This window comes from Hordeum vulgare, chromosome 2H (assembly GCF_904849725.1).
Source record: "Hordeum vulgare subsp. vulgare chromosome 2H, MorexV3_pseudomolecules_assembly, whole genome shotgun sequence".
Taxonomy (NCBI): Eukaryota; Viridiplantae; Streptophyta; class Magnoliopsida; order Poales; family Poaceae; genus Hordeum; species Hordeum vulgare.
The window spans coordinates 640,250,836-640,277,019 of record NC_058519.1 but is presented as its reverse complement, the minus strand read 5'-3'; positions in this window follow the sequence as shown (position 1 = coordinate 640,277,019).

Below are 26,184 nucleotides of genomic sequence, written 5' to 3'. Positions count from 1 at the left end.
TACTGTCAAGGGGGGCTCTCAAGTGATTAGCTTGATCGTATCGTTCGTTGAGAGCTCAAACCATTTGCATCCTTGCATCATACTTCTTGGTTCTTATTTGGTGTTTCTCTTTGTGAGTTTTAGAGCTTATGGTCATCTTCATGACAAGCTCGAGTTCATCGAAAACGGAGTCCATATGCAACTACTATGATGTTTTCGATGTTGGAGGTTTTGCCGGTTCTTCATTCATAGAGGTCTCACATCTCTAGATCATTGGCATTTTCATATCAGCATGGTTTCATATCAGCTGTTTGGATTGCTCTTGTCGTCCTGAATCCAACAAACTTGGGTTTGCTCGATTCGGAGCTCGTATGCGAAAGTTATGGCTGTTTCACTGACGAGCGGTAGTACCGCTGGACCTAGTGGTAGTACCGCTAGATCTGGCGATAGTACCGCTAGATCTGGCGGTAGTACCGCTGGCCCTAGCGGTAGTACCGTTAGAGCTGGCGGTAGTACCGCCTCTGGTCAGCGGTAGTACCCCTCAAGGACTTTTAGTACCGTCATCTTTGCGGTTGTACTGCGTCAGACTTTTTGCGAAGACTTTCTTGGCGGTGGTTGGCCCGGTAGTATCTTTGCGCTACCATGGGCTCAGCGGTAGTACCCTGGAGCCAGTGGTATTACCGATGTAGGGTCAGCGGTAGTACCGCTGCAGCTAGCGGTAATACCGCGGGAGGGTCAGCGGTAGTACCGCTGGGCTCGGGAAGTGGGAGTAACGGTCTGATTCCTTCCCCCACTATATAAAGGGGGTCTTCTTCCCCCTTGGCCTTATCCATCTGTTGAGCTCTTGTTCTACCTCCATTGTTGACATTCTTAGAGCTTGCTAACTCTGAATCCCTCCAACGCTTCTTGCTTGTTCTTGAGGGAAAAGAGAGAGGAGATCTAGATCCACATCTCCACCAATCACTTTCTCCTCTATGTGAGGGGAACCCCGTGGATCTAGATCTTGGAGTTCTTTGTGAGCTCCTTGTTCTTCCTCTCATATTTCTCCATAGATTTCGTTGTTGTGGAGGGATTTGAGTGTGAGGGACTTGATTGTTGGAATTATGCCCTAGAGGCAATAATAAATATAGTTATTATTATAATTCCTGTATCAAGATAATCATTTATTATCCGTGCTAGAATTGTATTGAATGAAGACTTATATACATGTGTGGATACATAGACAAAACACTCTCCCTAGCAAGCCTCTAGTTGGCTAGCCAATTGATCAAAGATAGTCAGGGTGTTCTGACTATGTACAAGGTGTTGTTGCTTGATAACTGGATCACGTCATTAGGAGAATCACGTGATGGACTAGACCCAAACTAATAGACGTAGCATGGTGATCGTGTCATTTTGTTGCTACTGTTTTCTGCGTGTCAAGTATTTGTTCCTATGACCATGAGATCATATAACTCACTGACACCGGAGGAATGCTTTGTGTGTATCAAACGTCGCAACGTAACTGGGTGACTATAAAGATGCTCTACTGGTATCTCCGAAGGTGTTCGTTGAGTTAGTATGGATCGAGACTGGGATTTGTCACTCCGTGTGACGGAGAGGTATCTTGGGGCCCACTCGGTAATACAACATCACACACAAGCCTTGCAAGCAATGTAACTTAGTGTAAGTTGCGGATCTTGTATTACGGAACGAGTAAAGAGACTTGCCGGTAAACGAGATTGAAATAGGTATGCAGATACTGACGATCGAATCTCGGGCAAGTAACATACCGAAGGACAAAGGGAATGACATACGGGATTATATGAATCCCTGGCACTGAGGTTCAAACGATAAGATCTTCGTAGAATATGTGGGATCCAATATGGGCATCCAGGTCCCGCTATTGGATATTGACAGAGGAGTCACTCGGGTCATGTCTACATAGTTCTCGAACCCGCAGGGTCTGCATACTTAAGGTTCGACGTTGTTTTATGCGTATTTGAGTTATATGGTTGGTTACCTAATGTTGTTCGGAGTCCCAGATGAGATCACGGACATCACGAGGGTTTCCGGAATGGTCCGGAAACGAAGATTGATATATAGGATGACCTCATTTGATTACGGGAAGGTTTTCGGAGTTACCGGGAATGTATCGGGAATGACGAATGGGTTCCGGGTGTTCACCGGGGGGCATCCCACCCCGGGGAAGCCCATAGGCCTTGGGGGTGGTGCACCAGCCCTTGGTGGGCTGGTGGGTCAGCCCAAGAAGGCCCTATGCGCCATAGATAGAAAATCAAAGAGAAAAGAAAAAAAGGAGGTGGGAAGGGAGAGAAGGACTCCACCTTCCAATCCTAGTTGGACTAGGATTGGAGGAGGACTCCTCCTCCCCTTGGTGCGCAGCCGTTGAGGCTCACAAGGCAAGCCTCCCCTCCCTCCTCCTATATATATGGAGCTATTAGGGCTGATTTGAGACAACTTTTTTAAGGCAGCCCGACCACATACCTCCACGGTTTTACCTCTAGATCGCGTTTCTACGGAGCACGGGCGGAGCCCTGCTGAGATTAGTGATGGAAATATGCCCTAGAGGCAATAATAAATTAGTTATTATTATATTTCTTAGTTCATGATAATCGTTTATTATCCATGCTATAATTGTATTGATTGGAAACACAATACTTGTGTGGATACATAGACAAAACACTGTCCCTAGTAAGCCTCTAGTTGACTAGCTCGTTGATCAAAGATGGTCAAGGTTTCCTGGCCATAGGTAAGTGTTGTTACTTGATAACGGGATCACGTCATTAGGAGAATCATGTGATGGACTAGACCCAAAACTAATAGACGTAGCATGTTGATCGTGTCATTTTGTTGCTACTGTTTTCTGCGTGTCAAGTATTTGTTCCTATGACCATGAGATCATATAACTCACTAACATCAGAGGAATGCTTTGCGTGTATCAAACGTCGCAACGTAACTGGGTGACTATAAAGATGCTCTACAGGTATCTCCGAAGGTGTTCGTTGAGTTAGTATGGATCGAGACTGGGATTTGTCACTCCGTGTGACGGAGAGGTATCTCGGGGCCCACTCGGTAATACAACATCACACACAAGCCTTGCAAGCAATGTGACTTAGTGTAAGTTGCGGGATCTTGTATTACGGAACGAGTAAAGAGACTTGCCGGTCCCGCTATTGGATATTGACATAGGAGTCACTCGGGTCATGTCTGCATAGTTCTCGAACCCGCAGGGTCTGCACACTTAAGGTTCGACGTTGTTTTATGCGTATTTGAGTTATATGGTTGGTTACCGAATGTTGTTCGGAGTCCCAGATGAGATCACCGACGTCACGAGGGTTTCCAAAATGGTCCGGAAACGAAGATTGATATATAGGATGACCTCATTTGGTTACCGGAAGGTATTCGTGCATTACCGGAAACGTTTCGGGCTCATCGGTAGTGTACCGGGAGTGCCGGGAGGGGTGACGGGGAACATCGGGAGTGGTGTCACGCCCCAAGGGGTCTCATGGGCTATGGGAAGAGATAAACCAGCCCCTAGTGGGCTGGAATAAGTTCCCACTAAGGCCCATAAGATTTGAGAAGGAAAAAAACACAAGGTGGAAAGAGTTTCCAAGTGGGAAGGTGGAATCCTACTCCAAGTAGGATTGGAGTAGGACTCCTCCACCTCCAATTTCGGCCAAACCTTTAGGTTTTGAGGCTGCCTCCTCCCCTCCCTCCCTCTTATATATAGTGGGGTTTTAGGGCTGATTTGAGACAACTTTGCCACGACAGCCCGACCACATACCTCCACGGTTTTTCTTCTAGATCGCGTTTCTGCGGAGCTCGGGCGGAGCCTTGCTAAGATTAGATCACCACCAACCTCCGGAGCACCGTCACGCTGCCGGAGAACTCATCTACCTCTCCGTCTCTCTTGCTGGATCAAGAAGGCCAGGATCATCGTCGAGCTGTACGTGTGCTGAACGCGGAGGTGCCGTCCGTTAGGCGCTAGATCGTAGGACGGATCGCGTGACGGTTCGCGGGGCGGATCGAGGGACGTGAGGACGTTCCACTACATCAACCGCGTTTCTTAACGCTTCTGCTGTGCGATCTACAAGGGTACGTAGATCGAATATCCCCTCTCGTAGATGGACATCACCATGATAGGTCTTTGTGCGCGTAGGAAAATTTTTGTTTCCCATGCGACGTTCCCCAACAGTGGCATTATGAGCTAGGTTCATGCGTAGATGTCTTCTCGAGTAGAACACAAAAGTTTTTTGTGGGCGGTGATGTGCGTTTTGCTGCCCTCCTTAGTCTTTTCTTGATTCCGCGGTATTGTTGGATCGAAGCGGCTCGGACCGACATTACTCGTACGCTTAAGAGAGACTGGTTTCATCGCTACGAGTAACTCCGTTGCTCAAAGATGATCGGCGAGTGTTGGTTTCTCCAACTTTAGTTGAATCGGATTTGACCGAGGAGGTCCTTGGATGAGGTTAAATAGCAATTCATATATCTCCGTTGTGGTGTTTGCGTAAGTAAGATGCGATCCTACTAGATACCCATGGTCACCACGTAAAACATGCAACAACAATTAGAGGACGTCTAACTTGTTTTTGCAAGGTATGCTTGTGATGTGATATGGCCAACGATGTGATGTGATATATTGGATGTATGAGATGATCATGTTGTAATAGTTAATATCGACTTGCACGTCGATGGTACGGCAACCGGCAGGAGCCATAGGGTTGTCTTTAAACTAACGTTTGTGCTTGCAGATGCGTTTACTATATTGCTAGGACGTAGCTTTAGTAGTAATAGCATGAGTAGCACGACAACTCCGATGGTGACACGTTGATGGAGATCATGATGATGGAGATCATGGTGTGACGCCGGTGACAAGAAGATCGTGCCGATGCTTTGGTGATGGAGATTAAGAAGCACATGATGATGGCCATATCATGTCACTTATGAATTGCATGTGATGTTAATCCTTTATGCACCTTATCTTGCTTAGAACGACGGTAGCATTATGAGGTAATCTCTCACTAAAATTTCAAGACGAAATTGTGTTCTCCCCGACTGTGCACCGTTGCTACAGTTCGTCGTTTCGAGACACCACGTGATGATCGGGTGTGATAGACTCAACGTTCACATCCAACGGGTGCAAAACAGTTGCACACGCGGAACACTCGGGTTAAGCTTGATGAGCCTAGCATGTGCAGACATGGCCTTGGAACACATGAGACCGAAAGGTCGAGCATGAATCGTATAGTTGATATGATTAGCATAGAGATGCTTACCACTGAAACTATTCTCGACTCACGTGATGATCGGATTTGAGATAGTGGATTTGGATCATGTACCACTCAAATGACTAGAGAGATGTACTTTTTGAGTTGGAGTTCTTAAGTAATATGATTAATTGAACTAATTGTCATGAACATAGTCTAATGGTCTTTGCGAATTATGATGTAGCTTGCGCTATAGCTCTACTGTTTTTATATGCTCCTATAGAAAATTTAGTTGAAAGTTGATAGTAGCAAACTTTGCAGACTGAGTCTGTAGAACCGATGATTGTCCTCGTTGCTGCGCAGAAGGCTTATGTCCTTAATGCACCACTCGGTTTGCTGCACCTCGAGCGTCGTCTTTAGATGTTGTGAACATCCGACATACATGTTTCTGATGACTACACGATAGTTCAGTACAAAATACTTAATGGCTTAGAAGCAAGGCGCCGAAGACGTTTTGAAACGTCACGGAACATAAGAGATGTTCTAAAGAGATTGTGATTTCATGCTTGTGCCCTTGTTAAGAGGTATGAGAGCTCCGACAAGATTCTTTGTCCACGAAGTAAAGGAGAAAAGCTCAATCGTTGAGCGTGTGCTCAGATTATCTGAGTACGACAATCGCTTGAATCAAGTGGGAGTTGATCTTCCAGATAAGATAGTGATGGTTCTCCAAAGTCACTGCCACCAAGTTGTGAGAGCTTCGTGATAAACTATAACATATCAAGGATAGATACAATGATCCTTGAGCGATTCGCGATGTTTGACACTGCGAAAGTAGAAAACAAGAAGGAGCATCAATAGTTCATGGTTAGTAAAACCACTAAGTTTCGAGAAAGGCAAGGGCTAGAAGGGATACTTCATGAAATGGCAAAGCAGTTGCTGCACTAATGAAGAGACCCCATATTAAACCCAAGCCCGGGACTAAGTGCTTCTGTTATGAGGGGAACGGTCACTGAGGCGGAGCAACTCTAGATACTTGGTAGATAATAAGGTTGGCAAAAGTCGAAAGAAGTATCTTTGATATACATGATGTTGATGTGTACTTTACTAGTACTCCTAGTAGCACGAGGGTATTGGATACCGGTTCGGTTGCTAAGTGATTAGTAACACGAAATGAAAGCTACGACATAAACGGAGACTAGCTAAAGGCGAGGTGACGATGCGTGTTGGAAGTGTTTCCAAGGTTGATATGATCAAACGTCGCACGCTCCCCCTACCATCGGGATTGGTGTTAAACCTAAATAATTGTTATTTGGTGTTCGCGTTGAGCATGAACATGATTGGATCGTGTTTGTTGCAATACAATTATTCATTTAAAAGAATAATAGTTATTTTATTTGCTTGAATAATTACCCTCAATGGTTTATTGAATCTCGATCGTAGTATTACACATGTTCATAATATTAGTGCCAAAAGATAAAAAGTAATAATGATAGTACCACTTAGTTGTGGCACTGCCACTTGAGTCATGTTGGTGTAAAATGCATGAAGAAGCTCCATGCTGATGGATCGTTTGGCCTCACTTGATTTTGAATCACTAGAGACATGCAAAACATGCCACATGAAACAAGTAGAGTAACTTGTTGGGAGTAATGCATTTTTTATGTGTGCAGTCCAATAAGTGCTAAGGCACACAGTGGATATCATTATGTTCTTACTTCACTGACGATTTGAGTAGATACAAGAGTATTTACTTGATGAATCACAAGTCTAAAATGTTGAAAAGTTCAAACTATTTTAGAGTGAAGATCGTCGTGACAAGAGGATAAACAGTCTACGATATGATCATAGAGATGAATATCTGAGTTACGAGTTTTGGTACGCAGTTAAGACAATGTGGAAATTGTTTCGCAGTTCATGCCACCTGGAACATCATAGTGTGATGATGTGTCTGAACGTCATAGCCACGCACTATTTGGTATGGTGCATGCTATGATGTCTCTTATCGAATTACCACTATCTTTTATGGGTTATGCATTAGAGACAACCACATTCACTTTAAATAGGGCACCGCATGTTTCCGTTGAGATGACACAGTATAGACTGAGGTTTAGAGAAATCTAAACTATCGTTTCTTGAAAGTTTGGGGCTTCGACACTTATGTGAAAAAGTTTCAGTCTGATAAGCTCGAACCCAAAGCGGATAAATGCATCTTCATAGGATATCTAAAACAGTTGGGTACATCTCCTATCTCAGATCCGAAAGCAAAGTGTTTGTTTCTAGAAACGGATCCTTTCTCGAGGAAAGGTTTCTCTCGAAAGAATTGAGTGGGAGGGTGGTAGAACTTGATGAGGTTATTGAACCATCACTTCAACCAGTGTGTAGCAGGGCGCGGGAAGTTGTTCCTGTGGCGCCTACACCAATTGAAGTGAAAGCTCATGATGGTGATCATCGAGCATCGGATCAAGTTACTACAAACCTCGTAGGTTGACAAGGTCGCGTACTACTGTAGAGTGGTACGGTAACCCTATCTTGGAGGTCATGTTGTTGAGAAACAGTGAACCTACGAGTTATGGAGAAAGCAATGGTGGGCCCGGATTCCGACAAATGGCTGGAGGCCATGAAATTCGAGAGAGGATCCATGTATGAAAACAAAGTGTAGACTTTGGAAGAACTACTTGATGGTCCTAGGACTATTGAGTAAAGATGGATCTTTAAAAGGAAGACAGACGATGATGGTGATAAGTCACTATTAAGAAAAGCTCGACTTGTCGCAAAGATGTTTCCGACAAGATCAAATAGTTGACTATGATGAGACTTTCTTACTCGTAGCGATGCTAAAAGTCTGTTAGAATTATGTTAGTAGTTGCTGCATTATTTATGAAATATTGCACATAGGATGTCAAAACATTGTTTCCTCGACGGTTTCCTTGAGGAAACATTGTATGTGATACAACCAGGAGGTTTTGTCGATCCTAAAGATACTAGCAAGTATGCAAGCTCCAGTGATCCTTCAATGGACTGGTGCAAGCATCTCGGAGTTGGAATATACACTTTGATGAGATGATCAAAGATTTTGGGTTTGTACAAGGTTTATGAGAAACTTGTATTTCCAAAGAAGTGAGTGGGAGCACTATAGAATTTCTGATAAGTATATGTGGTTGACATATTGTGGATCAGAAGTAATGTAGAATTTCTGTAAAGCATACAAGGTTGTTTGAAAGGAGTTTTCAAAGGAATACCTGGATTGCGCTACTTGAACGTTGAGCATCAAAGATCTATGAAGATAGATCGAAAGCGCTTAATAGAAGTTTCAACAAGGTGCATGCCTTGACAAGTTTTTGAAGGAGTTCAAAATAGATCAGCAAAGAAGGAGTTCTTGGTTGCGTTGTGAGGTGTGAATTTGAGTAAGACTCAAAACCCGACCCTGGCAGAATAAAGAGAATAGACAAAGGTCGTCTTCTATGCCTTGGCCGTAGAATCTGAAGTATGCCATGCTGGGTACCGCACCTGATGAGTGCCTTGACTCAAAGTCTGTTGAGAGGTACAGAGAGTGATACATGATTGAATCACTAGCAGCGGTCAAAATTTATCCTTAGTAACTGATGGACTAAGGAATTTTTCTCGATTATGGAGGTGGTTAAAGAGTTCGTCGTAAAGGGTTACGTCGATGCAAGCTTTGACACTAATCCGAATAACTATGAGTAGTGAAACGGATTCGTATAGTAGAGTAGATATTTGGAGTATTTCCGAATAGCACATAGTAGCAGCATCTATAAGATGAGATAAAGATTTGCAAAGAACACACGGATCTAAAAGTTTCAGAACCGTTGACTAAAACCTCTCTCACGAGCAAAACGTGATCAGACCCCATAACTATATGGGTGTTGGATTCGTTGGAATCACATGGTGATGTGAACTAGATTATTGACTCTAGTGCAAGTGGGAGACTATTGGAAATATGCCCTAGAGGCAATAATAAATTAGTTATTATTATATTTCTTAGTTCATGATAATCGTTTATTATCCATGCTATAATTGTATTGATTGGAAACAAAATACTTGTGTGGATACATAGACAAAACACTGTCCCTAGTAAGCCTCTAGTTGACTAGCTCGTTGATCAAATATGGTCAAGGTTTCCTGGCCATAGGCAAGTGTTGTTACTTGATAACGGGATAACGTCATTAGGAGAATCATGTGATGGACTAGACCCAAAACAAATAGACGTAGCATGTTGATCGTGTCATTTTGTTGCTACTGTTTTCTGCGTGTCAAGTATTTGTTCCTATGACCATGAGATCATATAACTCACTAACATCAGAGGAATGCTTTGCGTGTATCAAACGTCGCAACGTAACTGGGTGACTATAAAGATGCTCTACAGGTATCTCCGAAGGTGTTCTTTGAGTTAGTATGGATCGAGACTGGGATTTGTCACTCCGTGTGACGGAGAGGTATCTCGGGGCCCACTCGGTAATACAACATCACACACAAGCCTTGCAAGCAATGTGACTTAGTGTAAGTTGCGGGATCTTGTATTACGGAACGAGTAAAGAGACTTGCCGGTAAACGAGATTGAAATAGGTATGCGGATACCGACGATCGAATCTCGGGCAAGTAACATACCGAAGGACAAAGGGAATGACATACGGGATTATATGAATCCTTGGCACTGAGGTTCAAATGATAAGATCTTCGTAGAATATGTGGGATCCAATATGGGCATCCAGGTCCCGCTATTGGATATTGACACAGGAGTCACTCGGGTCATGTCTGCATAGTTCTCGAACCCGCAGGGTTTGCACACTTAAGGTTCGACGTTGTTTTATGCGTATTTGAGTTATATGGTTGGTTACCGAATGTTGTTCGGAGTCCCGGATTAGATCACGGACGTCACGAGGGTTTCCGAAATGGTCCGGAAATGAAGATTGATATATAGGATGACCTCATTTGGTTACCGGAAGGTATTCGTGCATTACCGGAAACGTTTCGGGCTCATCGGTAGTGTACCGGGAGTGCCGGGAGGGGTGACGGGGACCATCGAGAGGGGTGTCACGCCCCAAGGGGTCTCATGGGCTATGGGAAGAGATAAACCAGCCCCTAGTGGGCTGGAATAAGTTCCCACTGAGGCCCATAAGGTTTGAAAAGGAAAAAACACAAGGTGGAAAGAGTTTCCAAGTGGGAAGGTGGAATCCTACTCCAAGTAGGATTGGAGTAGGACTCCTCCACCTCCAATTTCGGCCAAACCTTTAGGTTTTGAGGCTGACTCCTCCCCTCCCTCCCTCCTATATATAGTGGGGTTTTAGGGCTGATTGAGACAACTTTGCCACGACAGCCCGACCACATACCTCCACGGTTTTTCCTCTAGATCGCGTTTCTGCGGAGCTCGGGCGGAGCCTTGCTGAGATTAGATCACCACCAACCTCCGGAGCGTCGTCACGCTGCCGGAGAACTCATCTACCTCTCCGTCTCTCTTGCTGGATCAAGAAGGCCGAGATCATCGTCGAGCTGTACGTGTGCTGAACGCGGAGGTGCCGTCCGTTCGGCACTAGATCGTGGGACGGATCGCGGGACGGTTCGTGGAACGGTTCGCGGGGCGAATCGAGGGACGTGAGGACGTCCCACTACATCAACCACGTTCACTAACGCTTCTACTGTGCGATCTACAAGGGTACGTAGATCGGAAATCCCCTCTTGTAGATGGACATCACCATGATAGGTCTTCGTGCGCGTAGGAAATTTTTTGTTTCCCATGCGACGTTCCCCAACAGTGGCATCATGAGCTAGGTTCATGCGTAGATGTAATCTCGAGTAGAACACAAAATTTTTTGTGGGCGGTGATGTGCGTCTTGCTGCCCTCCTTAGTCTTTTCTTGATTCCGCGGTATTGTTGGATTGAAGCGGCTTGGACCGACATTACTCGTACGCTTACGAGAGACTGGTTTCATCGCGACGAGTAGCTCCGTTGCTCAAAGATGACTGGCAAGTGTCGGTTTCTCCAAGTTTAGTTGAATCGGATTTGATCGAGGAGGTCCTCGGATAAGATTAAATAGCAATTTATATATCTTCGGTGTGGTGTTTGCGTAAGTAAGATGCGATCCTACTAGATACCCATGGTCACCACGTAAAACATGCAACAACAAATTAGAGGACGTCTAACTTGTTTTTGCAGGGTATGCTTGTGATGTGATATGGACAACGATGTGATGTGATATATTGGATGTATGAGATGATCATGGTGTACTAGATAATATCGACTTGCACGTCGATGGTACGGCAACCGGCAGGAGCCATAGGGTTGTCTTTAAACTAACGTTTGTGCTTGCAGATGCGTTTACTATATTGCTAGGATGTAGCTTTAGTAGTAATAGCATGAGTAGCATGACAACCCCGATGGTGACACGTTGATGGAGATCATGGTGTGGCGCCGGTGACAAAGAAGATCATGCCCGTGCTTTGGTGATGGAGATCAAGAAGCACGTGATGATGGCCATATCATGTCACTTATGAATTGCATGTGATGTTAATCCTTTTATGCACCTTATTTTGCTTAGAACGACGGTAGCATTATGAGGTGATCTCTCACTAAAATTTCAAGACGAAATTGTGTTCTCCCCGACTGTGCACCGCTGCTATAGTTCGTCGTTTCGAGACACCACATGATGATCGGGTGTGATAGACTCAACGTTCACATACAATGGGTGCAAAACAGTTGCACACGCGGAACACTCGGGTTAAGCTTGACGAGCCTAGCATGTGCAGACATGGCCTCGGAACACATGAGACCGAAAGGTTGATCATGAATCATATAGTTGATATGATTAGCATAGGGATGCTTACCACTGAAATTATACTCAACTCACGTGATGATCGGACTTGAGCTAGTGTAAGTGGGTCATGAACCACTCAAATGACTAGACAGATGTATTTTTTGAGTGGGAGTTTAGCAAGTAATTTGATTAAGTTAAACTCTAATTATCTTGAACATAGTCTAAGTCCACTTTGAATATATTTGTGTTGTAGATCATGGCTCAGGCGACAGTCACCCTGAATTTTAATACGTTCCTAGAGAAAGCTAAGTTGAAAGATGATGGAAGCAACTTTGTAGACTGGGCTCGTAATCTTAAGTTGATCCTAGAAGCTGGGGAGAAGGATTATGTCCTTAATGCTGCGCTAGGAGATGAACCACCTGCTACGGCTGACCAAGATGTTAAGAACGCTTGGTTAACACGTAAGGAGGACTACTCAGTAGTTCAATGTGCAGTCTTGTATGGCTTAGAGCCGGGACTTCAACGTCGCTTTGAGCGTCATGGAGCATATGAGATGTTCCAGGAGTTGAAGTTTATCTTTCAGAAGAACGCCCGGATCGAGAGGTATGAGACCTCCGATAACTTCTATGCTTGCAAGATGGAGGAGAATTCGTCTGTCAGTGAACATGTGCTCAAAATGTCTGGGTACTCAAACCGTCTAGCTGAGCTGGGGATTGAACTCCCGCAAGAGGATATCACTGACAGAATTCTTCAATCACTGCCGCCAAGCTATAAGGGCTTTGTGTTGAACTACAACATGCAAGGGATGAACAAGTCACCCGGCGAGTTGTTTGCGATGCTGAAAGTCGCAGAGTCTGAACTCCGTAAAGAGCATCAAGTGTTGATGGTGAATAAGACCACTAGTTTCAAGAGAAACGGCAAAGGGAGGAAGGGTAATTCAAAGAAGAGCGGCAAGCCTGTTGCCAGTCCGACGAAGAAACCCAAAGCTGGACCTAAGCCTGAAACAGAGTGCTACTATTGCAAGGGTATTTGTCACTCGAAGTGCAACTGCCCCAAGTATCTGGCTGATAAGAAGGCGGCCAAAGAAAAATCAGGTACATTTGATATACATGTTATTGATGTGTACTTAACTGGCTCTCGTAGTAGTGCCTGGGTATTCGATACCGGTTCTGTTGCTCATATTTGCAACTCGAAACAGGAACTGCGGAATAGGCGAAGGCTGGTGAAAGATGAAGTGACGATGCGTGTAGGAAATGGTTCCAAGGTTGATGCAATCGCCGTCGGCACAGTTTCACTTCAGTTACCATCAGGATTAGTTATGAACTTGAATAATTGTTATTTAGTGCCTGCGTTGAGCATTAACATTATATCTGGATCTTTTTTATTGCGAGACGGTTACTCTTTTAAGTCAGAGAATAATGGTTGTTCTATTTCTATGAGTAACATCTTTTATGGTCATGCACCCAATGTGAGAGGATTGTTCATATTGAATCTTGATAGTGATAATACACATATACATAACATTGAGACCAAAAGAGTTGGAGTTAACAATGATAGCGCCATGTTTTTGTGGCACTGTCGCTTAGGTCATATTTGTGTAAAGCGCATGAAGAAACTCCATACCGATGGACTTTTGGAGTCACTTGACTTTGATTCACTTGACACGTGCGAACCATGCCTCATGGGAAAGATGACTAAAACTCCGTTCTCCGGAACAATGGAGTGTGCCAGTGACTTGTTGGAAATCATACATACCGATGTGTGCGGTCCGATGAGCGTGGAGGAACGCGGTGGATATCGTTATTTTCTCACCTTCACTGACGATTTGAGTAGATATGGTTATGTATACTTAATGAAGCACAAGTCTGAAACATTTGAAAAGTTCAAACAATTTCAGAGTGAAGTTGAAAATCATCGTAACAAGAAGATCAAGTTCCTACGGTCTGATCGTGGGGGTGAATATGTGAGTTTCGAGTTTGGTGCTCACTTAAGACAATGTGGAATTGTTTCATAGTTTACACCGCCTGGAACACCACAGCGTAATGGTGTGTCCGAACGTCATAATCGTACTTTATTAGAGATGGTGCGATCTATGATGTCTCTTACCGATTTGCCGTTATCGTTTTGGGGTTATGCATTAGACACAGCTGCATTCACTTTAAATAGGGCACCATCAAAATCCGTTGAGACGACACCATATGAACTGTGGTATGGCAAAAGGCCAAAGTTGTCGTTTCTTAAAGTTTGGGGATGTGATGCTTATGTCAAAAAGCTTCAGCCTGAAAAGCTGGAACCCAAAGCGGAAAAGTGCATCTTCATAGGTTACCCAAAAGAGACAGTTGGGTATACCTTCTATCTCAAATCCGAGGGCAAAGTGTTTGTTGCTAAAAACGGAGCTTTTCTCGAGAAGGAGTTTCTCTCGAGAGAATTGAGTGGGAGGAAGATAGAACTTGATGAGGTTGTCGAACCTCTCATCCCTCTGGATGGTGCCACAGGGCAAGGGGAAACCCCTATCGTTGCAACGCTGGTTGAGGAGGAAGTTAATGATGATGATCATGAAACTTCGGTTCAAGTTCCTATCGAACCACGCAGGTCGACGAGACCACGTGCTGCTCCAGAGTGGTACGGTAATCCCGTTTTGTCAATCATGTTGTTAGACAACAATGAACCTGCAAATTATGAAGAAGCAATGGTGGGCCCAGATTCCAACAAATGGTTGGAGGCCATGAAGTCCGAGATAGGAGCCATGTATGAAAACAAAGTGTGGACTTTGGAAGTACTACGTGAGGGCCGCAAGGCTATTCAGAACAAATGGATCTTTAAGAAGAAGACGGACGCTGACGACAATGTGTCCATTTATAAAGCTCGACTTGTGGCAAAGGGTTTTTCACAAGTTCAAGGAGTTGACTACGATGAGACATTCTCACCCGTAGCGATGCTTAAGTCCGTCAGAATCATGTTAGCAATAGCTGCATTTTTTGATTATGAAATCTGGCAGATGGATGTCAAAACGGCGTTCCTTAACGGTTTCCTTAAGGAAGAGTTGTGTATGATGCAACCCAAAGGTCTTGTCGATCCTAAAAATGCTAACAAGGTATGCAGGCTCCAGCGATCCATTTATGGACTGGTGCAAGCATCTCGGAGTTGGAATAAACGCTTTGATGAGGTGATCAAAGCATTTGGGTTTATACAAGTGGTTGGAGAATCTTGTATTTACAAGAAAGTGAGTGGGAGCTCTGTGGCGTTTCTAATATTATATGTGGATGACATATTGCTCATTGGAAGCAACGTAGAGTTTTTGGAGAGCGTAAAGGTTTACTTGAATAAAAGTCTCTATGAAGGACCTAGGAGAAGCTGCTTACATTCTAGGCATTAAGATCTACAGGGATAGATCGAAACGCCTGATAGGACTTTCACAAAGCACATACCTTGATAAAGTTTTGAAGAGGTTCAAAATGGAACAGTCCAAGAAAGGCTTCTCGCCAATTTTATGAGGTACGAGATTGAGTAAGACTCAGTGACCAGCAATTGATAAAGATAGAGAGCATATGAGCACCGTCCCCTATGCTTCAGCCATAGGATCTATCATGTATGCAATGTTGTGCACTAGACCGGACGTTAGCCTGGCCATAAGTATGGCAGGCAGGTTCTAGAGTAATACAGGAGTGGATCACTGGACGGCGGTGAAGAATATCCTGAAGTACCTGAAAAGGACTAAGGAGATGTCTCTCGTGTATGGAAGTGAGGAAGAGCTCACCGTAAAGGGTTACGTCGATGCAAGCTTTGACACAGATCCAGACGACTCTAAGTCGCAGACCGGATACATATTTATTCTTAATGGGGGTGCGGTAAGCTGGTGCAGTTCCAAGCAAAGCGTCGTAGCTGATTCTACATGTGAAGTGGAGTACATGACTGCCTCGGAGGCGGCTAAGGAGGGTGTCTGGATGAAGCAGTTCATGACAGATCTTGGAGTGGTGCCAAGCGCACTGAATCCAATAACCATGTTTTGTGACAACACGGGTGCCATTGCCTTAGCAAAGGAACCACGGTTTCACAAGAAGACCAGACACATCAAACGACGCTTCAACCTCATCCGCGACTATGTCGAAGGGGAGGACGTAAATATATGCAAAGTGCACACGGAACTGAATGTAGCAGACCCGCTGACTAAACCTCTTCCACGGGCAAAGCATGATCAACACCAGAACTGTATGGGTGTTAGACTTATTACAATGTAATTCACATGGTGATTTGAGGGCTACATTATTGACTCTAGTGCAAGTGGGAGACTGTTGGAATTATGCCCTAGAGGCAATAATAAATATAGTTATTATTATAATTCTTGTATCAAGATAATCGTTTATTATCCGTGCTATAATTGTATTGAATCAAGACTTATATACATGTGTGGATACATAGACAAAACACTTTCCCTAGCAAGCCTCTAGTTGGCTAGCCAGTTGATCAAAGATAGTCAGGGTCTTCTGACTATGTACAAGGTGTTGTTGCTTGATAACTGGATCACGTCATTAGGAGAATCACGTGATGGACTAGACCCAAACTAATAGACGTAGCATGTTGATCGTGTCATTTTGTTGCTACTGTTTTCTGCGTGTCAAGTATTTGTTCCTATGACCATGAGATCATATAACTCACTGACACCGGAGGAATGCTTTTTGTGTATCAAACGTTGCAACGTAACTGGGTGACTATAAAGATGCTCTACAGGTATCTCCGAAGGTGTTCGTTGAGTTAGTATGGATCGAGACTGGGATTTGTCACTCCGTGTGACGGAGAGGTATCTTGGGGGAGGTGGGAAAGTTGGTAATACAACATCACACACAAGCCTTGCAAGCAATGTAACTTAGTGTAAGTTGCGGGATCTTGTATTACGGAACGAGTAAAGAGACTTGCCGGTAAACGAGATTGAAATAGATATGCAGATACTGACGATCGAATCTCGGGCAAGTAACATACCGAAGGACAAAGGGAATGACATACGGGATTATATGAATCCCTGGCACTGAGGTTCAAACGATAAGATCTTCGTAGAATATGTGGGATCCAATATGGGCATCCAGGTCCCGCTATTGGATATTGACCGAGGAGTCACTCGGGTCATGTCTACATAGTTCTCGAACCCGCAGGGTTTGCACACTTAAGGTTCGACGTTGTTTTATGCGTATTTGAGTTATATGGTTGGTTACTGAATGTTCAGAGTCGCGGATGAGATCAAGGACGTCACGAGGGTTTCCGGAATGGTCCAGAAACGAAGATTGATATATAGGATGACCTCATTTGATTACCGGAAGGTTTTCGGAGTTACCGGGAATGTATCGGGAATGACGAATGGGTTCCGGGTGTTCACCGGGGGGGGGGGGCAGCCCACCCCGGCGAAGCCCATAGGCCTTGGGGGTGGCGCACCAGGCCTTGGTGGGCTGGTGGGACAGCCCAAGAAGGCCCTATGCGCCATAGATAGAAAATCAAAGAGAAAATAAAAAAAAGGAGGTGGGAAGGGAGAGAAGGACTCCACCTTCCAATCCTAGTTGGACTAGGATTGGAGGAGGACTCCTCCTCCCCTTGGTGCGCAGCCCTTGGGGCTCCTTGAGCCTCAAGTCAAGCCTCCCCTCCCTCCTCCTATAAATATGGAGCTATTAGGGCTGATTTGAGACAACTTTTTCAAGGCAGCCCGACCACATACCTCCACGGTTTTACCTCTAGATCGCGTTCTGCGGAGCTCGGGCGGAGCCCTGCTGAGATTAGATCACCACCAACCTCCGGAGCACCGTCACGCTGCCGGAGAACTCATCTACCTCTCCGTCTCTCTTGCTGGATCAAGAAGGCCGAGATCATCGTCGAGCTGTACGTGTGCTGAACGCGGAGGTGCCGTCCGTTCGGCACTAGCTCGTGGGACGGATCGCGGGACGGTTCGTGGGACGGTTCGCGGGGTGGATCGAGGGACGTGAGGACGTTCCACTACATCAACCGCGTTCACTAACGCTTCTGCTGTGCGATCTACAAGGGCACGTAGATCGGAAATCCCCTCTCGTAGATGGACATCACCATGATAGGTCTTCGTGCGCGTAGGAAAATTTTTGTTTCCCATGCGACGTTCCCCAACATTGACCACTTCGTGTGTTCTTGCCATTGCATTAGTTGCATCGGTTTGAGTTCTCCACGGTGATACGTGGAAGTGAGAAGTTGAGAAGCTTATTACCTTTGGTACTTAGTACCCTAGATATTGTTCTTCGTGGATGCTTTGGCGTCCTAGAAGCTTGGTGGTGTCTCGGAGCTCAGTTATTGTGGTGTGAAGCTCTGGGAAAGCATCGGGGTCTCCAATTAGGTTGTGGAGATTGCCCCGAGCAATTTGTACGGGTACCGGTAACCGCCCCCAAGGGTTGCCACGTGTACGGGTTCGGTGACCGCCCCCAAGGTATGCCATTTGTACGGGTTCGGTGACCACCCTCAAGGGTCCCTTAGTGGAATCACGGCATCTTGCATTGTGCGAGGGCGTGAGGAGATTACGATGGCCTTAGTGGCATCTTGGGGAGCACTGTGCCTCCACACCGCTCCAACGGAGATTAGCATCCGCAAGGGTGTGAACTTCGGGATACATCATCGTCTCCCCGTGCCTCGGTTATCTCTTACCCGAACCCTTTACTTATGCACTTTACTTTGTGATAGACATATTGTTTATTGTAATATATCTTGATATCACTTAGTTGTTTATCTTGCTTAGCATAAGTTGTTGGTGCACATAGGTGAGCCTAGTTGTTTGTAGGTTTTGTGCTTGACAAATAAAACGTTAGTTTTATTCCGCATTTGTTCAAGCCTAAACCTTAATTATTTTAAAGCGCCTATTCACCCCCCCCTCTAGGCGACATCCACGTCCTTTCAGAGGTGACCCTCCAAATTTCATCCCCATCCAAGTTGATTTGCTTCACCCAATAAACTCATAACCCTTCGTGTCCAGGACCAAGTTTGAACAACTCTACATTACCAAATTTTCCCTATTGCTATCAAACTTTCCAAGAGTGATCCAACCCCTAAATAAGGGTGCCACACCAAGTTGTGCATTTCTAGGAGTTGGTTTACTCACCTTGGTTCACAAAAATCTGATTCTGCCCATTTCTAGGGTTTTCCATGTCTACATTGTCAACCTTGTTCAAATGAGCTCAAACTTGGTCAATCCTACTATTTTTGCCCATTATTTAATCCTGTTAATTCCCATTACATTTGGTGAGGTTTAAATTGCTTAAACCAGCATCAAACACCTTCGGGTGATTTAGTAAAACAACTACTTTCACCCCCTAAATTTTCTTCCTTCACTCCAAACTTTTAAAATAGGTCTGTGGTTCAGCCCCACATGTGCAGCCGAGAGCCCCAGCTCTAATTCAATGGGAGGAAGAAAAAAAATCCTTAATCTCTTTTTTGGTTCATCACTCGCAGAGACTGCCTCTCACTTTTCCTTTGACTTCCACGTCTGTCCACGGCTCCAAAGTATCCCACGGGCATCTCCAAAGCCCCCAGACGGTAGTAGACACGATGGGGGTGCATCGGAGCGTGCCGACATATCGTGGCATGCCAAAACTGCGCTCTGGACGCGACATAGTGCACACCCGCACCAAGGGAGGCCAGCCCCGGCCAGGCCTTGCCCCCACAAGCTGTCTGGCTTTGACTGCCTCGACAACCGATGCCAGCACCGTGTCGGCCCCTTCCTCTTTCCCTTTCTCCTACCCCTGGCGACGTGTACCCGCGCCTGCCCAAAGCGGTCAGGTGGCGCTTGTCATCGCGACGCGCCAAAGAGCCACCCACGCTCCTCATGAGTCCCTCACTCGGACGTAAACCACACCCACGAAGACCATGGGGTCATTCCCGAGCCTCCTCTCGTCCTTTAGCCGTTGCCACACCCTCGCCGACGCACCACCTTTCGATGGACTGCGCCCCGCCTATATAAAGGCCACCCCGACCTCTCTTCCCCCCTCTAGAACGTCTCTCTCACCTCCAATCGACCACCCAATCACCCCACTTGAGCTCCCCGAGCACCAGTGCTCAAGATGACCGAAGCGCCACCGCGTCCGGGCTCCGTCAATCTCGGGACACAGGCCCGCTCCGGCATCCATTTCACCTCTATCGTGACCGCATCAAGCCCTAGCTTCATCTCCACCTCTTCCCCGCTCCTTTCCCTTCGGTGAACGTCGGCACCAACCACCTCCCAACACCCTCCACCGTGGCTTCCTCGTCACCGGCGACTACGCTCACCTCAGCCACTCCCTCGACCCCATCTGAACGGCGGGAGTGCGAGGAGTCCATTCGTGCGCTCATCCTCCCTCGTCATCGACGGAGCTCGCGCTGGTGAGCTCCTCCCCCTTCTGTCATGAGGTAGAAGATGACCCCAACAGGGTGGCCCCACCTGTCGGCCTCTGTCTCTCTCCCTCCCTCTCTCAGTCACTGGCCACACGGCCTAGCTGCTGGCCGAGTCTGGCCCAGGGTGCTGAGCCCTTTTTCTACTTTCTGGCATTTTCCAAATTTTCCACAGGGAAAAATAATTTTCCAAATCCAATTATTTTCCACTAGAAATCTTGTAAAAAATGTAGTATTTAATAACACTACTTGTGTAATTTTTAGAAAAAATATTATACACAGTTTTATTTTAAAACCTAGTTTGAAGTATTTTTAGCCTGTGTTAAAATAGTTTTTAAAACCTTTTTCACTCCAAAGCCAGATACAAATATTTTTAGATGTGAAGTTAGTATTTTACAGAATATGGTAACATTTTAGGAGTGAGTTTTCTGTTCTGTTTTTGTTGTGATTCTTATTATTATTATTGCTATCGCAACGATAGATCATGTGGTTGACGAAGGAGTTGGACCCGAAGACTTCGAAGATCCTAGAGACTTTTCTGACCAAGCCAAGCAGCCCTTTGACCATGCCTAAGAAACTTTTACTTGCATGTCATATGGTACCTTGCTTGTGCATATATTCCCGTTGGATCGAAGACCCCCCTTGTTGGGTTGTCCCCGAAAAACAACTTGTTGAAACCTGCATTTGGGCATGACCCTACCACCTATGAGGGTTGTGCATGTGGGATGCAATTAGTTGCTAGTAGTTGATATGCAAGCAGGGATGGGAATATGCATGGTGACGATGAAGGGAATGTTCACAAAGGCCTTTCAAAAACCCCATCGGGTGCCACTAATGCCCGAGGGTGATAGTGTTGAGATGGTTGACCACTTGAGAAAGAAGTGGTGTATCAGGAAAGGTTTTGTGTGAGTGGTTTCGTAGACGGGATTAGATTTAAGATTTATGGACCGTCCCAACCTTACATGTGCGACCACGATACCCCTTATGGGACAGGGCTTTGTTGATTACTTTGGTCGATGCTAGCAAAGAGCCCGCATTACTAGTGACGGGAGTGACGTGGTCACTCTCGAGATGGGGTCGTGCCAGGTAGGACGACTATGCTGTTTTTACAGGTTCCGGGCACACCGTTGGTCCTTGCATGAATTATACGATCTAGAGCGAGGCTCGTATGCTGTACATCATGTGGGCTGTGTACCAAACGAGTGGACTCTTCGTTTAGTGTCAATAGAGGAAAGGCATTGTTCGGGTGCTTACCTCGGGTATGTTATATACCACGAGTCGTGTATGACACGGAGGTTCCCCAAGTCTTGTGGGTACAGCGCGCAACCTGCGCAGAATGTAAAACTATTCGAATAGCCGTGTCCACAATGAAGGATAGTTGGTGGTGCTGCTTAAACTACGTCCAATTGTTTTCGCATAAACCAAGTGTGTCTTGGGGGAGTATGAGGAAAATATGGTGACATGGGGAAACATGATGCTCGAGCTAAGTAAGGTGACTTGGCATGATGGGTGGACATGGGATGTCCGACCCTCAGTTGATATTGATATGTGTAACTTGTTCATTGGGTTACCGCTATGCCTTGTGGTGCAAGTCGCCCAAGAGTTTGATCATGTTGTTGCACTAGGAAAAACCCGCTTTCCGCAAAAATCAGCATACTAGTATTATGTCATACATCGTTATTGCCTTGTTCCAAATCATGAATTGCTTGCGAGTACATTCAAAGTACTCATTGTCTTGCCACTGGTTATTTAATTGGCCAGTAATGGAAGAGCCGGAGTTTGGAGAAGAGTTCGTCGGGGACGGACATGGGATCTAGGACGCTTCCCAGTCAGAATTCCTATAGGTTAAGGCGGATGGCATGGGTTCACGCTATCAACCAAGTTATCCACATTCAGTAGTGTGTTGGTGTGGCAGCCTTCGAGGCCGTATTTATGTAATGACTTAGCCCTAATGACGCTATTTGTATCAGTCTTTATGTATGGATCTAAGATTCTTGTTATTTAGTATCTGTGTGTTTAGTGAGCGTGGATCTCTGGGATCAGTGTACACGTGTATTCGACGATCTCGACTTACAAGTTGAGGTCCCCACACCCGACCACGCCGGCCAGAGCAACCACCACCTAGATCCCCATGATCCGACCGCGACGGGTGGCACCGACCCTTCGATCTAGCGCGTGCCTCTCGAGCCAAGATTTGAATCGAGGCATCGATGACTCCTCCCCCGCCTTCCTCACCAGATCTAGCATTGCCAGCGGTGCCGACTCCCACGAGGTCCGGCCACCGCATCCCCAACTCGTCCTGGATACGAGCCACCGTGCCTCCGAAACTCGACCCCCACCATCACGCACTCCATCGCAATCCTCACATCGGCCTCCTCTCGTCTGTGGTGGATCTAGAAACCCCTGGATCCGTTGAGCTCGGCTCCATCCTACAGCCAACGTAGTGGAAGCCGCGAGGTAACATCGCCCAGCCACGTGATCGTGCCCCCTATGTGGATGCATAGCCCTTACCCGTGTTGGATCTCTTTAGAACTCCACCGCGACTGTGCTCCACGTGTGTATGTGTCACCCTCTATGTGGATGCAATTTACTTGGTGTGTGCAGGAGGTTCTCGCAGCTGGACCATGTCGTTCGATGGTGGATGAACATGTTGTTGCACGTGGTGCGGTTCGGCTGGTTGATCTTTGCGGTTAACAACAAAAGGCATTCAATTTTACAGTGAAGTTTTGATGGAGTTCATTTTTATTTTTCTGGTTGTTTCCTACAGAATGCCGAGTACATGATGCAACTCATAGTAAAAGACCATGCGGTCCATTATGTAAAAAAACGACGAGCAATTTACTTTGTTCACGTGTTAACCAAAGAAGGAATAACGACGATCAGTTTACTTTGTTCCCATGATAATCAAAGAAGAACAATTTTTTTTTGAAAGATCGATGTAGTCCGCTTCACTTTGTCTCATCAAAATTAAAAAAAAGTCACGTAGTTCCCTTCAATTTGTGACTTGGTTCACTTCCCTCGTTTGAATTACACTTGTCTCGTGCATTTTCATGTGTTTTCAAAAAATATTGTGCCACAGAATATTGCATTGACTTCCCTCGACGGGAATTTCATTTTTAGTATGAAAAGATGATTAAAAACACGAGAAAAAGGTGTATAACAAAGATGCGGTTCACTTTGATGTCATCCAGAAGTTCATTCTTTTTGTTGAGGAAAGTCAGTGTCCTTGTCTCGGATAGGTATCAAAGAAGCTCGCTATATTATTAGATGTAGTTCACATTTTATTAGATGTAGTTCACTCGCTCGATCTCTCCTGTCCACTCGCCAGATTTACACGCGTAAAAAATAATATATATGAAAAAAGACAAAGAAACTCTCATGGTTCATTTTTTATAGTGTTTGAGGTTCATGTTTTGGTAGTGTTGCGGTTCACTTATTTTCATTGTGAAATGCTGAAAATGTTACGAAAATGAAAAGCAAAAAATTCAAGCGGTTCACTTCTCAATAGCGTTGCGGTTCACTTGTGCCCGAAGTCAAGTGCGGTCCACTTTCTCGTGTGAGAAAATTTACGCCCGACAAAAGAAATTATGTAGTTAGGGAAGCATTGCGTTCTTCGGTCACGCGTTGATTTTGGTGTCACAAAAAATATAGTGTTCGTATTTCGGTAATTTCTATACTGCTCTTAAACCATAAAAATTAGAGAGTGTTGTACATGAAAATGTTGTGCATCGGCGATATCTTTCCAAAGTTGTATCATTTGCATTGTTTCGACGAGAGGTTTGGAAAAAATTCATGAAAATACGTTCGCTGACAATCATCGACCACCGCACTGTTTTAAAAGTTCATTTAAAACCGCGAGGAATCTCAACAAATACCAACATATGAAAGGTGTGTCTATTCCACAGATTTCCAACCCCGTATCACATGCCTCATTCCGATAAATGGTTACAAAACTACAACAAAAATTGTACCAAAAAATCAAAAAAGTGAAACACAGAATTGCGTGTTTCGGTAAATTTGAAACTGTTCTTAAACCGTAAATAATAAGAGATTGTAATCTACATAAAAATGTTGCGCCTTGATGATATCTTCCCAACGCCATATCATTTGATTTATTTCGACAAGCGGTTTGGAAAAGAATGCGAAAATACGCTCGCTGCCACTCATCAAGCGTTCATCGTTTTCGAGACTGCTCTTAAACCGCGGGGAATCTCTAAAAGTGTTCAACATGGAGAAGTTGTGCATTTTCCGTATCCATCCAACGGTATATTATACGCCTCGGTCCAACAAACGGTTAAGAAACTAGAGCGAAGACAGTCCCGAAAAGATGAGTGTAGTTTTGTTTACTAACATTGAAGTGTACTTTTGACTAGTAGTGCAGTTTTTAGCTTTCAGAAGAGGTTCAGAAGTGCTGTCAGAATAACTATTCTGCACCCAATATATACATAGTTGTAAAATATTGGATGAATATAATCACAATAATAGAATGGAAATATATTTTTATGCATGGTTACATGTGGTGGTGGGTCATTTCTCATGTATAGTTGCATGTTGAGACGAGTCTTCTCCCATCCATAATTTTATGTTGATCTCGTATACTTGCATGTTAAGATAAATAAGATGATGGGGATGACTTCTTAAGTTTGTATGATAACTAATTCAAGGGTATCCTTCGAAAAGGTCACCCCCTCCTCACACACCTTCATGTAACCTGAGAGTTTTCTTTTTTCATAAATTGTTTGTTTCTAAAATATTTTATCTCTTCGTCATGCGTCCAAAAACTAAACTGCTTTTGACATCCGATTTCTCGCCTCGGTATCTTTGAAACTAGATCCCATAATAATAAATTTCACAAAAAAAATGAAGGAAAAAATAAAAATGAAAAGAATACCAAACAAATCTGAAAAAATGGTTCAAGAAAAAAAATGGAAGAAAAATCCAAAACTAGGAAGCACGGTTGCGGGTTTTTTCTTGAAGCATAGGTTGTATCTTTTCTTTCTCTTCCAGGAGAAGCAAACATGTGCTTCTCGTGGGAACACATTGTTTTGTAGGAGCAATTGTGCTTCCCGAGGAAGTAAATCTGTGCTTCCATGGGAAGCAATTGAGTGCTTATTGTCGAAGCATATATTATTTCTCTTTTCATGAAACAATATTGTGCTTCTTGCGGAAGTAAATCTATTGCGCTATTCGTGGAAGCACATTTTTTTCCCTCTTCAAGTTAGGCTGTGCAAATAAAAATCTTGAAAACCTAGGAACAACAAGGCAATCCCGAAAAACCAAAAGTATCATATAAAACCCAAAAACATGTAAAAAGAATCAAAATACAGAGGTAGCGTCCCAGCACGTGCCAGGTGGCGGCGGCTGGACGCAGCTCTTAGATAACAAAAAGGACTCTTGTGGGGATCCTGGAAGGGGTTACCGATCATTAGTTGGTCCCCAATTTTGGTAGAAGTTTATCTATAATTTCTATTTTGGGCATTATCCTTCAATCATTAGTAGTTACGACATTAAACTTTCAATACGATTGTTTCTTATTTATTTTTTCTGACTTGTATGTTTTTTTTGTTTTTTACATTACTGTTGGGATTTTTTTATTACACGTTGAATATTTTTAGTATACACTTGTAATATTTTTTTTATACCTGTTGAACATATATCGAATACATGATGAATATTTTATTTCTAAAACTAGTATGAACGGAATTATAATAAATTTTACCCATTTTTCAAATACGTTTTGAACATTTTTTAAATGATATTTTTTTTGTATTGCTTGAACATTTTTTTAAATTCATGTACATTTTATCACTGGGATGAATAGTTTTAAAACAATTATGTAAAGATTTAGTTTTACATTTTATAATT